At 44.2% G+C, this 14406-nt stretch overlaps 1 protein-coding gene across 2 annotated transcripts in view; it reads right to left on the reverse strand.

Moving 5' to 3' along the window:
* LOC117438226 (nuclear transport factor 2) overlaps window positions 1-2771 on the reverse strand; it is a 37516-nt gene extending 34745 nt beyond the window's left edge. Inside the window, exon 1 of one of the 2 annotated variants that reach the window (XM_034073724.1) lies at window positions 2671-2771. The gene's annotated coding sequence lies outside the window, so the exon portion shown is untranslated. Of the gene's footprint in view, window positions 1-2257; window positions 2621-2670 lie in introns of those variants that run through there. The other variant, XM_034073725.1, reaches the window with a different exon arrangement.
* Between the last annotated feature and the right edge of the window lie 11635 nt (window positions 2772-14406).

Consider the following 14406-nt stretch of genomic DNA (forward strand, 5'->3'; position numbering starts at 1 on the left):
TTGTTATACATGTCAGCAGGTACAAGGCCACTAGTAAACAAAACACATGGGGAGGACTCTGGAAAAGCTTTTGCTGTGACTACAGCTTGATGCTTGTCCTGTCTGCAACCTGACAATCCAGTGAAGTCACAAAGCATCAAAGTGATTTTCAAATAGAGACATCTATTACACATAATTGGAAAGGAAAACAATGTCAACAATGCTACAAATCTGCCATTCCCCCCCCCAGTATTCTTTATGAAAGCTAAACACTGAATTAAAGTTTCCATGTCTTTTCCCCAGGATGAACCCAAGACTGCTCAGTTTTAAAGTAACAGAGGAGACATTGGGGAACTGGGGAGAACTGCTGCACTGAATTTTTCTTCACCTTATACACACTGTAACATACCATTAAATCTCCAAGAAACAGCAGAAGATAGTTCTACCTATCTGTATCATGACAACTGTTTCCAGTTAAAAAACAGCTCCTTTTTTTTTTCTTAAGTTATAGAAGCAAAGGCACCAAATTTCAGTTATATGTTCTTCTCTATCAAATCAAACTTAACCAGGTTTGCTCATGAACTCAGTAGGAAAATAACATTCAGTGTTAATTTTCATTCTAACTAGAACTTCTACCAAGAACTGCAATCTGACCCTTGCAATTTTTCTTGTGGTTCAAAACTGAAGTTCAGGACATTTGAAAACAATCAGTGTTGCATGTTCATGGAGGCAGCCAGTTGTGTAAATAACAGCCCTGAATTAGATGAACTAGATGATCTTTAAGGTCCCTCCCAATTCTAATAATTGTATGATTCTATGAAGATAGCACAAAGGTAATCATCCCTAAAAACGTGACTCTGGGTACCCTCATGCAGTGCTAAATACAAGAGGACCAAAATAACATTGCTATTTCACATTATATTGCCCCATAATTTTAGGTTTAGCCCCAGCATTCCTCTATTATTGACTGGTATCATTCCAAACATAGAAAGCTTTCTCCAATATGCTTTATGATCCATAAACTTTCCATGTGTGTAAGCAAGGCTGCTTGTATCTCACCTCCATACAATTGGTATCAGGTCTTTGGTTAAGCTCCAAATTTCCAAGAAGCATCTGGGAAAGTCACCAGAACTTTTCTGAACATATCTACCTCATACAACAATCCTGCTTCCAGAAACATGGTATATATGTACACAAACATGAATATCTAAACTGTCTGTGAAGCCACAATACCCAGGAGTTTTAGAACAACCGAAAATAATCATACTTAGAATGTTACCTATTAGTTTATATCATAACCCTCACACAAAACATAGTCTACACCATCACTAACTAGGCAACTCCACTACTAAGGAGACAAAATAAATCCCAGCAGAGAACTACAGAAAGTTGCTCCCACTTGCACTGTTCTAAAGAACTGAACATGGTTGTTAAAGTAAATCTATTTCAACTCATCTACCAAATAGCTTACAAACTTTGAGAAGCACTTCAGATAATAATTAGGACTCCAGTGGGAAAACAGCTGAATAGTCCAAAAGCAAGCTAAAATATCATTGTACTTTAAATTAGATTGTGTTTCACTAGTAATGATACTATCTATGGTATGCACTTCTATGTGGAGATCTGTGAAATGCCTGGTTTTGCCACTGCTAAAAGAAAACTTAAAGTCACCACACAGAAAGCATTGCTTGAACACCAGAAAAAGAGAAATTAAAAAGAATATCAACGTGAGAAGGCAGCTAATTAAGGAATCAGATTAATTTTCAAGTAACAGTCTGTGGAGACAGGAGAATGGATATTTGGTACATGAGCTCTGAATATTCAAGCATTTACCAGGACTTTGTTCCAATTTGACTGCAACACTGCATATGACAGAAATACAGCTCTAAAAGACACATTTGTGTCTTTTAAAAGACTTCTTGTAGAATCACACTGGAAACTAGTAACTCAAAGGAAAACCCACCCGGCTGCAGCAAATCCCTGAACACATGTACTTCTGGTAGCTTTCCTCCAAGGAAGCATGAACGCTGCATTTCCTATGTGACAAAGTGATTCTACCACTTCAATCCTGGCACAAACTCCTGGCAAGCAGTAATACAGCGAGAACAACAGGAACACTCGAAGCACACTCCAGTGCAAATTTCGGCTACACAAATCAGCTCCGAGAGTTCACTCCCTCTACCTTCCACCCTCCCCCCGCGACAACTCACAGACATCGTTTTGGCTATCGCAAAACGAGGTGGAAGCACCAGCGAGCACAGAGAAAAACTCCCGGTACCTCAGACAGCCGTTCTCCCGTGCAGTGCCGATACTTTGGAAGGTCAGAGGAGCAGCCGTCACCTCCCAGCCACCCGGAACTACGCCCTCAGGACTCAGACCCCTCGCTCTTACCGGAAGAGCCAGGATAGAGGCCTACCACCACCTCCCGTGAGACCGCGCCCAGACCCCTCAGCCTCAGACAAAGCGGCTCCTTCAGCCGTTAAGTGCGGGCGCTGGCCGCGGCTCCTCCGAGACTGCGCTGCCGGCGTCTCAAAGACGGAGAAAGTCAGGGCGGCTGTGACCACAGGATGCAGCCCAGTCCACGGAAGGGCCGCGGCCAACGAGCGCGGGGTGGGGCTGCACCGCACCATGTACCATTCGGTGGCAGAACTGAGGGAAGGCCAATCCTCGGCCCTACCATCTCACACTCACCCAACAACTCCCACTATGGCGGCAGTAACACTGTGCGTGACGCAAACGCCTTCAACCTCTCTCAACCAAATTCCATTCCCTGTCCCGAGGCACACCGGGATAGCAAGTCCCACCGATCACCAGAGCGCGCTATGAGAAGGAAGTAGAGGACTACAACTCCCGGTGTGCTCCGCGCCGCCGCTCGCGGGGACTCATTTGAATGAAGGGAGGGGGGCTTCGCGGCGCTAGGTTCGCAAGACGGTGTTGAGGAGCACTGTGGGATAGTGGCGGAACACGGAAGGGAAGGCGCAGGTAAAGGAGGGCGGTTTCTCTCACCTCACTAGAGTCCACCTTGAGTTCTCCGTCACGGTCTTGGAGCCGCTACTAGGCAAACCTAGCGCTCCTGCCTGTTCCACTACCACCCAGCCTTCCTTGGGTGACTCTACCGTGCTCTGTCCTCTTGCGAGCCAGTAGCAGGAGGATCGCGGCCCTGTGAGGGCCGCGGTGGATGATGGGACCCTCAACCCACCTTAGGCCTGGACTTTCACTACAGCTGTACCAGACCTGTAATTGGGATGGGATGTTACCCCGGACAGGGAAGCTCTGAGGACTATAGGCCCCGAGCGAGGAAGGAGGAAATGAGAAGCAGTCAGAGCTACAGATCTCTGTGATTCTCCCCATCTACTGCCCTTTGAGGAACCCCCACCTGCAGTCCTGCATCCAGCTCTGGGGTAACAGCCCAAGAAGGATGTGGAGCTGTTGGACGTGCTAGAAAAGGGTGAAATTTTATGTTAAAAATTCGGTCTCGTGATGATCCCTTTGAGAAGGCAAAACTAATCTTTGCAAAAAAATGAGCAAATGAGAAAAGCCAGAAATGAAAATTATGGCTCAAGCCAAATGGATTAAGAAAAAGTAAAAGGGGGTTTGTATGCTTGATAGAAGAAAAGCTAGTGCCTGTAAAATAGAGTTAAAGTACTTTTTAGCTTCACATAGGTTGTAGAAAGAGAACAATGTTTATGTTGTTAGCCTGTGGAATTTAGTGGCCCCATTAAATGTGAGTTGTTTCACACTAATCCTCTAAAGTATCTTTAGTTTTAAAGAACAATGTTAGTGTTGTAAGTCTGTGGTGAGATAACAGGATTTAGTGACCACACTAAACATTGTGATAAACACATAAATGTATTGGCTTTCACAAATCATAGATGTGGTTATGTGGATATAACTATACAAGTTTATAGTAACAAAACCAAAGCTCAATAAAGACATAAGATGAGCAAACTGGAGTCACATAGTAGAAGAATCTGTAAAGTTAAAAAGAAGAAAAGGGGGGGGTTTGCATGCTTGATAGAAGAAAAGCTAATGCCTGTAAAATACAGAGTTAAAGTACTTTTTAGCTTAACTTAGGTTGTAGAAAGAGAACAATGTTTATGTTGTTAGCCTGTGGAATTTAGTGGCCCCACTAAATGTGAGTTAACTGTTTCACACTGGTCCTCTAAAGTATCTTTAGTTTTAAAGAACAATGTTTGTGTTGTAAGTCTGTGGTGAGATAACAAGATTTAGTGACCCCATTAAACATAAATGAGTTATTTCACACCATCCTTTACTTACCAGTTAGTTTAGAGACAGTGCCTCCCAAACATCTACTAGCTTGGGATACTCCTTGTCTGCCCGTCCTGCTATAAATTTTGCAGGAAGGTCACACTGTTTTAAATCATTGTTAGTTATTAGAATAATTACAGATATGGCTGTTTTTAGCGAGTTGTGTGATTACTGGGGCATCCAACTGTGCCAAAGGTGAAAAGCACACTGTAAGGAAGACTGCTTACTTCATCTTGAAGACCCCTACTCACATGAGGAAGACTGCTTACTTCATCCTTAAGACCCCTGCCCACAATTATTGAAGAGCAGTGCGCAGATGCCAAGAGGAGGAGACGTATGATAATAAATTACTGGACTTAATTATAATATTCCCTGCCTATATGCAGGGATTATGAATATGTATGTGACTAATGCAATAGTGAAAGTATATAAACCTGTACCAAATACTAATCACTTGCGCCTCTGGCTATGGTCATGTGCCCAACGCTGTTTGCTTTTGCTTTATTGACTTTGTCCCTTAATAAAACCTTGTTATCTTGTTTAGAGAAGTGAATTCATATTTCACAACATGAAGGAGTTATTTCACACCATCCTTGTACTTATCAGTTAGTTTAGAGACAGAGCCTCCCAAACATCTGCTAGCTTGGGATACTCCTTTTCTGCCCGTCCTGCTATAAATTTTGTAGGAAGGTCACACTGTTTTAAATCTTTGCTAGTTATCAGAAGAATTACAGATATGGCTGGGTTTAGCGAGTTGTGTGATTACTGGGGCGTTCAACTGTGCCAAAGGTGAAAAATACACTGTGAGGAAGACTGCTTACTTCATCTGAGGAAGACTCCTGCAAGCGCAGAAGAGGCTGATGCCGTAATGGGCTGATGAGGCAATCCCTGATGCATATGTATTAGTGATGTAACAACCGATGTTGAATATGCATTAACTGTGAAACTTTTAACGTATAAATTGTGAACACAATGTGAAAAAGGGGAAGCCAGATTTGGGCGAGTGCCCCTGGTTTCCCAGCGCTGCAGTAAAGCACCTCATATAATCATTCCGGTGGTTATGTGTGCATACTTACGCTAACAGACCGAGTCCAGAGAAGGCCACGGAGCTACTGCAAGGGCTGGAGCAGCTCTGCTCTGGAGCCAGGCTGAGAGAGCTGTGCTGGTTCAGTGTGGAGAAGGCTCCTATAAAGGGAGAGCTTAGAGCAGCTCCAGTGCCTTAAGGCAGCTTTAAGTTAGATGTGTTGGGGGAGGGAAGCTTCAATCCATCCCAACTCTCCCAGTTGCTTGCCAGCACCTGTAATAAATGGTTGGAGTGATGAGATATTTCAGCTGCTCCAGCCAATGAGTTGGCTTTATTTGGAGCTCGGCTGAGATGCTGCCATAACAACACCTCTACTATGGGGAATAAGCAAAAGGAATTAGGGATGTGTGCATGACTACAGGGATATGATGTCATTGGCATCACAGAAACATGGTGGGATGGCTCCTATGATTGGAGTGCTGGAATGGAAGGTTACAGGTTCTTTAGGAAAGACAGGCCTGGCAGGTGGGGAGGGGGAGTTGCTATTTATGTCAAAGATAGGCTGGAGAGTATAGAACTCTGTCTGGGGACAGATGATCAATCAACAGGGTTTTTGAGTCAGGGTCAAAGAGAGAACAGCTATGGGGGACATTACTGTGGGGATCTGTTACAGGCCACCTGATCAAGGGGACTCTGGATGAAGTGACAGATAGGAACAGCCTCACACTCACAGGCCCTTCTCTTCATGGGGGACTTCAACCACCCTGATATCTGTTGGAGGGACAATATGGCCTGGCATAAGCAATCCAGGAGGTTCCTTGATTGTGTGGAAGACAACTTCCTCCTGCAAATAATAGATGAGCCAACAAGGAGAGGTGCCATGCTTGACCTCGTGCTCATCAACAGGGAGGGGCTGATTGGAAATGTGATGCTCCAGGGAAGCTTTGGCTGAAGCGATCATGAGATGGTGGAGTCTGAGATCCTCAGGGCAGTGAGACAGGCATGCAGCAAGCTCACTGCCCTGGACTTCAAGAGAGCAGACTTTGGCCTCATCAGGAATCTGCTTAGTAAGGTTCCATGGGATAAAGCCCTAGAGGGCACCGAGGCCCAAGACTGGTTGATGGTTGATATTCAAGGATCACCTGCTCCAAGCTCAGGAGTGCTGAGTCCTGACTAGAAGGAAATGTGGCAGGAGGGACAGGAGACCTCCATGGATGGATAAGGAACTGCTGAAGAAACTTAGAGGGAAAAAAATAAGCTTATAAAAGGTGGAAGCAAGGACAGGTGGCCTGGAAATAATATAGGGATATTTTCTGGGAAGCTAGGGACCAGGTTAGGAAAGCTAAGGCCCAGTTAGAATTAAATCTGGCAAGGGATGTGAAAGATAACAGGAAGGGCTTCTATAGGTACATTGCAAATAACAGACAGACTAAGGACAATGTGGGCCCTCTCTGGAAGCTATCAGGAGAACTGGCTACCCTGGATTTGGAGAAGGCTGAGGTTCTCAATAACTTCTTTGACTCAGTCTTCACTGGCAAATGCTCTGACCACACCACTCAAGTCTTGGAAGGCAGGTGCAGGGACTGTGAGAATGAAGATCTTAGGTCCACTGTAGGATCTTGTTCGAGATAATTTTAAGAAACTGTACATGCACAAGTCCATGGGACCTGATGAAACCCATCCATGGGTCCTGAAGGAAGTGGTGAATGAAGTTGCAAAGCCACTGTCCATCATATTTGAAAAGCCATGGCAGCCAGGTGAAGTTCCCGATGACCAGAAAAAAGGAAATATAACCCCCAGTTTCAGGAAGGGAAGACCTAGGGAACTACAGACCAGTCACTCTCACCTCTGTGAGACCCCAGCCTGGGGAAGAGAAGGCTGCATGGAGACCTCATAGCAGCCTTCCAGTATCTGAAGAGGGCTATAAGGATGCTGGGAAGGGACTCTATTAGGGACTGTAGTATTAGGACAAGGGGTGGTGTGTTCAAACTTAAACAGGAAAGTTTAGATTAGGTATAAGGAAGAAGTTCTTTACTATGAGGGTGGTGAGGCACTGGAATGGGTTACCCAAGGAAGTTGTGAATGCTCCATCCCTGGCAGTTTTTGAGGCCAGGTTGGACAGAGCCTTGAATTACATGGTGTAGTGTGATTTGTCCCTGTCCATGGCAGGGGGGTTGGAACTAGATGATCTTAAGGTCTGTTCCAATCCTAACTATTCTATGATTCCATTAGTGCAACGTTAGAGCTGAGGAAAGAGGATCAAGATCAGCCAGATTTATTGCTTTTCCTAGTACTCAGTACTACCCAATAACAAGGACTTCTGCACCCTCTTAAGTCTGCTGCCATTTGAGTGGATGTTGTGTGGGCCAAATCCATGTTTTTTAGACCACTTATCTGTTTGTAAGTATTTATTTGAAGGTGTTTTTCTACCACTCCATACTTTCTGTGCCAACTTCTTTCACTGCAAACAAGCTGACCAAATACTTTTTTTTAATATATATATTTTTCTCTGTCTAGCTCTTGTTAGATAACCTAAACTTAATGTCAGAATCATTCTATGATAGCTTGGGTTGGAAGGGACCTTGAAGCTCATCCAGTTCCAACACCCTGTCACAGGGACACCTTCCACTAGATCAGGTTGCTCCAAGACCTTTTCAGCCTGGCCTTGAACACTGCCAGGGATGGGACAGCCACAGCTTCTCTGGGCAACCTGTGCCAGTGCCTCACCTCCCTCACAGAGAGGAACCTAAGATTGTATCTCAGTCTTCCCTCTGTCAGGTTAAAGCCTTTCCCCCTTGTCCTGTCCTTTCAGGCCCTTGTCCAAAGCCCCCTCCAGGTGTCTTAGAATCATAGAATAGTTGGGGTTGGAAAGGAACTTAATATCATCTAGTTCCAACCCACCTGACATAGGCAGGGACACTTCACATTAGGCCATGTCACCCAAAACTCCATCCAACCTGGCCTTGAACACTGCCAGGGATGGAGTATTCACAAATTCTTTGGGCAACCCATTCCAGTGCCTCACCACCCTCACAGTAAAGAACTACTTCCTTATATCTAACCCAAATCTCCCCTAAGTTTGAAACCATTAGCCCTTGTCCTATCAGTACAGTTCCTGATGAAGAGTCCCTCCCCAGCAACCTTGTAGGCCCCTTCAGATACTGAAAGGCTGCTATAAGGTCTCCATGCAGCCTTCTCTTCTCCAGGCTGAACAGCCCCAACTTTCTCAGCCTCTCTTCATACAGGAGGTGTTCCAGCCCCCGATCATCCTCAAGGCCCTCCTCTGGACTTGCTCTGACAGTTCCATGTACTTTTTATGTTGAGGACACCAGAACTGTACACAATACTCCAGGTGAGGTCTGACAAGAGTAGAGTAGAGGAGCAGGATCACCTCCTTCGTCCTGCTGGTCACGTTCCTTTTGATGCAGCCCAGGATACAGTTGGCTTTCCGGGGTGAGTGTACACTGAAGCTGGCTCATGTTCAGTTTCTCATCAACCAACACCCCCAAGTTCTTCTTCATAGGGCTGCCCTAAATCTCTTCTTTGCCCAACCTGTAGCTGTGTCTGGGATTGCCCCCACCCAGGTGTAGGACCTTGAACTTGGCTTGGTTGAACTTCATGAGGCTGGCATCGGCCCATCTCACAAGCGTGTTGAGGTCCCTCTGGATGGCATTCCTTCCCTCCAGCATATCAACTGAACCACTCAGCTTGGTGTCATTGGCAAACTTGCTGAGGGTGCACTCAGTCCCACTGTCCATGTCACTGACAAAGATGTTGAACAAGACCGGTCCCAACACTGACCCCTGAGGGACACCTCTCGTTACTGTTCTCCAGTTGGACATTGAGCTGTTGACCACAACTCTTTGTGTGCAGCCATCCAACCAGTTATTTATCCATCAACTGTTCCACCTGTCAAACTGATGTCTCTAATTTAGAGACAAGGATGTCATGTGGGACAGTGTCAAATACTTTGTGCAAGCCCGGGTAGATAATGTCTTCCAACAAGTTTCTTCCATGAAAAAAAGGCAAACCTGTGTGCCAATGCTCTATTGGTTGCTATTGATTCCGAGAAAACTCCAGGAACAAACTCGCCAACAAAGTTTTCAAGCTGACAAGCAGGTATTCTTTATTGCGGCGCCGAGAGACACGGGGGATAGCTCCACCTAGCGTGTGTCTCTTCTATTGCTACACAAGCCATCCTTATATAGTCCTTGAGCATACATACATATTCATGAGATTATGTATGGATTACATCATTTTCCAGAAAGCTCCCTGCATGCGTACAGAATTGTGGTGGTGGTCTCTGAGGGTCGTTTACTTCTTCCAACGATCTTCATCATTCTTGGTAGCCTCTGAAGCATGTGCAGTAGCTGTTTACACCAGTTTAGTTCGTTCGTTAGCACCAGAGACATAACAGTCCCCTTGTCCTCCTGCTTATCAGTTAGTTTACCCATAGCCCATCCTGGACACCTGCTATTCCCAGATACTCCCTATCCCTGCATCCTGTTTTTCTAGCCTATTTTTCTTAAAACTACCTCAACTAGAACGATTTATCTTATGCCAGTATGTTCTCTATCTGTACTCTATTTTTTCTTCTATGTACTAAGCACCTCAGTAACTTTCCACTGCTACTGCTACAAAGCCATCGAACTTAACATTACTTACAACTAATTTTAAAGGTTTATATATTCCATTTTGTGATTTTATGTTCCCCTTGTTTCACTATCTTATGGTTTCTTGCCCTATGTAGCCTGGAAATGGAGACTACAGGTAGCTGTTACTCTGCTGAGTCCAGGTGAAGAGTAGCTGAACAATAAAGATGTGATTTTCTTCCCCTTTCACCCTTGTTTTCTGACTGAGGTGCTGGTTCATGCCTGGGAGAAAATGATGAGCTTTTCCACTGCCTTTATCATGATGTTCTCAGATCTCCAACTTCTATCCTTAGATGTATCCATGTGCTCTGCACCTTGAGTCTGCTACTGATGTCTCTCCACCCTGGCAGGGGAAAGATGTCTGTGGAATGAATGGCATCATCCTGATCACAGTTCTTTGTGGTCTCTGCTTAAGAATTTGTGTCATGAACAAAAACTATTTTTTAAATTGTGGAATCTGTGGCACTCTTACATGAGTGAACAGTTTGTGCATGGCGAGCCTGACCCGTCGGATTTCTCTAGGAAGGTATAAGAACTGAGTTGATTACACACCAATGCAAAGCTGTGAATATACAGAAAAAGCTACTTCTTATTTGTTCTTCATATGGAAAGACAAAGGAGAAGGATTTGCGTGGACCCCCTGCGGTCCCTCATACTAGCTAATGTGATGTGGAGTCAGTTCCAAACATAGAACCCAAGCCTGGAAATTTCAGGCTTTAGGATAAATTGGTGTTCCTGAGAAGGAGAGAACTGGGTTTGGGGATGTTTTACTTGTGTGAAAGACATACCTAAATCATATTCTGATGCACTGGTAACCAATGTACAGGGGGGTAATACAGAAAAATTGTACAAGGAAGTTAAAGGAATTCCTTTGTTTAAACAAAAGTGTTGTCTGTCTTAAGTACCTGCCATTGCCATCTTGCCAAGGCATTGATTACTGCTGGAGGGGAAGAAACAGATGCTAATTCTACTGACAAAAGCAGATGAAAGGTCCTGCTGATAGGCGGCAGGAGAGGCAGACTGGGTGACCAAGCCTTAAGACCATGACAAAAACACAGATGTTTGTTCCTACTGATAAGCGGCAGGAGAAGCAGACTGGGCGCCAACTAACCCTAAGTCCATGTCTGAAGATTAAAAGGTGTAAAGGTTAAGAAGAGGAAGACTCATTTACTTCATCTTGAAGACCCCTGCCCACAGGAGGAAGACTCATTTACTTCATCCTGAGACCCCTGCCCATGATCAGAAGGGGCACTGCGCAAGTGCAAAGGACTGTTATAAATTGAGACCACAACGGATCATAATCCAATTAGAATTTTATTAATTATAGCAAGTAGAATATGAGCAAAGACAGCGCTGGACGGCAGGGGAGTCTGCGCTCCGCCTACTGCCGTACTGAGCAGTTCAAAAAGCCCTCCCTTATACATCTTTTACTTCCGTGTTCATGACGTAGTTGAGGTACTCTGCGCACGCTTCAGCTGTTGCTAGGGGGTCGACCTCTGCCTCCCGGTGGTCGGTGAGGCCGAAGTAAGAAGTCTTCCTCCTTTGTTCCATAGTTGACCCTTCATTTATGTCCTTATATGGAGTGGTTTGTCTTATTTCTGCCAGTTCCTGGAACATCTTGCAAGCCAGTTTCTGTAACACCTTGTGGTCATCTTATGTTTGCATAAACGGTTTCTGGTTTAATTGGTGTAAGCGATTGTGGTTTATCTTATCTTGCATAAACTGTGTCCGTTAACTGTGTGCATAAGCAATTTCATATCTTTTGTTGTCTAACCTTTATATTGGGCTTAACATATATATATACCTAACATATATCTGATGCGCGGATAGACTCCACAACTAGTTAAAGTTGTAAAGTAGGTATGCTTTTATTCAGCGCTGAGGTGCATGGGGATACCTCCTCCAAAGCATGCACACCTCAGGGTGGTTGTCCCTTTACACTTATTCTCTTAAGGTATACATAGACATGAGATTGCTCAATCCGCCTATACATATTTATTACCTATCCCCGCTTCGTATTATAATGAGCCGGAAGGTCCTTTGCACTTGCGCAGTGCCCCTTCTGATCATGGGCAGGGGTCTCAGGATGAAGTAAATGAGTCTTCCTCCTGTGGGCAGGGGTCTTCCAGATGAAGTAAATGAGTCTTCCTCTTCTTAACCTTTTCACCTTTTAATCTTCAGACATGGACTTAGGGTTAGTTGGCGCCCAGTCTGCTTCTCCTGCCACTTATCAGTAGGAACAAACATCTGTGTTTTTGTCATGGTCTTAAGGCTTGATCACCCAGTCTGCTTCTCCCCGGCTTATCAGCAGGACATTTCATCTGCTTTTGTCAGCAGAACTAGCATCTGCTTCTTCCCCTCCAGCAGTAATCAATGCCTTGGCAAGGTGGCAATGGCAGATATTTAGGACAGACAATACTTTTGTTTAAGCAAAGGAATTCCTTTAACTCCCTTGTACAATTTCTCTGTATTACCCCCCTGTACATTGGCTACCCGTGTATCAGTCCCCCCTTTTTCTATAAAGTGAGTAAATTCTTTTACTCTATTATTTATGACAGACCTATCCATGTTAAAATTATACCTGGAGAAGGCCTTGGTTAAGTATATCTTTGAACCATTCAGTAACTCCTCATCCAATCCACTTCCAACAATTTTAAGCTTTTGCATATTCCCCTGCAGTTTTCCCAGCTTAGCATGGATTGATTCAGAATGGTCAGATTACTTTCATGCAGCACATACCTTTGAAATCCTCAAAACCTTTTCTACAAGACACCCACTGTATCTTGCAGGACTCAAACCACCAGATGCCTGCTGCTTAAAAACCAAAACTTTTTCTACAAGACACCCACTGTGTCTTGCAGGACCCTAACTACAAGATGCCCACTGCCTCCTGTGATTGTAAACCATAGGACGCCCGCTGCTTCTTGTTTTACACTTAAAACTTTTTGTACAAGACATCCACTGTGTCTTGCAGACCCAAACCACAAGATGCTCACTGTCCCCTGTGACTGTAAACCACAGGATGCCTGTTGCCTCTTGTGGGTGTACACCAAACGGACACTAGCAGCCGGGTATACACCTAATTAGGCCAAGCTTCATGTAGTATGTGCAGAACTTGTACTGCCCTTATCTCATACCTGGATTTATATTCTGATTACAATTGCAACATTGTGTTAACACTCATGGATCACTCTATCTTTCACAAATTTGTCTGTTATTACCGCTCGATGTGACTTTCCAGGGAGCTTTTGGAGCCTTTTTGAATTCAGACGCTTTGTTCTCTAATTTTGATAGTAGTGAAAGTTGTGAGTAATACTTGGAACGGCCCCTTCCACCTTGGTTTGAGATCTTCTTCCTCTGTGGGTCTGAAAGATTTAATCTCCAGGTTGTATATTATGTACTGGACTCTCCAGTCCTCTTTTTCGAGTTCCAGCCACATGGTTTTCTTCTCCCACTTGGAGAGGCACTCCCTGTTGGACCCCATATGGTCTTCCATATAAAATTTTACATGGTCTAGCCTTTTCTTTTGACCGAGGTTTAATTCAAAGCCTTAATAGAGCCAGTGGTAAGGCTTGGTACCAATATTTATTTATTTCCTGACATATTTTACCAGTCTGATGTTTTGATCAGATGTATCATCTTTTCTACTTGCCCACTGACCTGGGGCCTGTATGGTACATGTAGTTGCCAATCAGCTTCTAATTTTTGCTAGTTTCTTGTAACTATTTTGCTCTAAAGTGCGAGCTTCGGTCGGAAGAAATTGCCTCTGGTGCTCCAAAACAAGGTATATCATATAACGATGTTCCAATTACTTGTCTTACATTATTTATTCTACAAGGGAATGCTTCTGACCACCCTGAAAAAGTATCCGTTAACACCAACAAATATTGGTAACCTGTTCTCGGTAACTCAGGAAAATTTATTTGCCCTCCTGAAGTATCTTCCAGAGTTGATTACAGGGAATTACAATTCGCCCATCATGTATCTGAACCCAACCCCCTTTTTCCCTGTCCTTTGAGATCTTCAATCAATTTTCTATCCTCCTTTGAATATCTAGGTTTAGATTTCTCAATTGTTAGTTTGCCATCATGGATTCAGCTTCTTGTTTGGCTTCAATATTGGCCAAATTATTTCCAGTTTCCTGATCAGAGTCACCAGCTTAAATTTAAAAACCAAAAAAAAAACCATGAAGGAGATAACCAGTGGGCTTCTTTCTGTTCCAGAACTGCTAATACAACATGAGACACTAGTACAGTAATCTTTTGTCCCAAGGTAAATTTGCAAGCCTCTTCAATGTTCATGACCACTGCAGCCACAGCCCTTGGGCATCTGGGCTATCCTTTGCTTGCTTCATCCAGCTGTTTTGAAAAATGCACCACTGTCTTCTTATAGGGTCCTAGTTTCTGAGCAAGGACCAAAGCTATTCCCTGCTCTTCATAGGAATATAGCCAAAATGATTTAGTCACATCCGGAAGTCACAGA

The sequence above is a fragment of the Melopsittacus undulatus genome (genome assembly GCF_012275295.1).
Source record: "Melopsittacus undulatus isolate bMelUnd1 chromosome W unlocalized genomic scaffold, bMelUnd1.mat.Z SUPER_W_unloc_2, whole genome shotgun sequence".
NCBI lineage: Eukaryota > Metazoa > Chordata > Aves > Psittaciformes > Psittaculidae > Melopsittacus > Melopsittacus undulatus.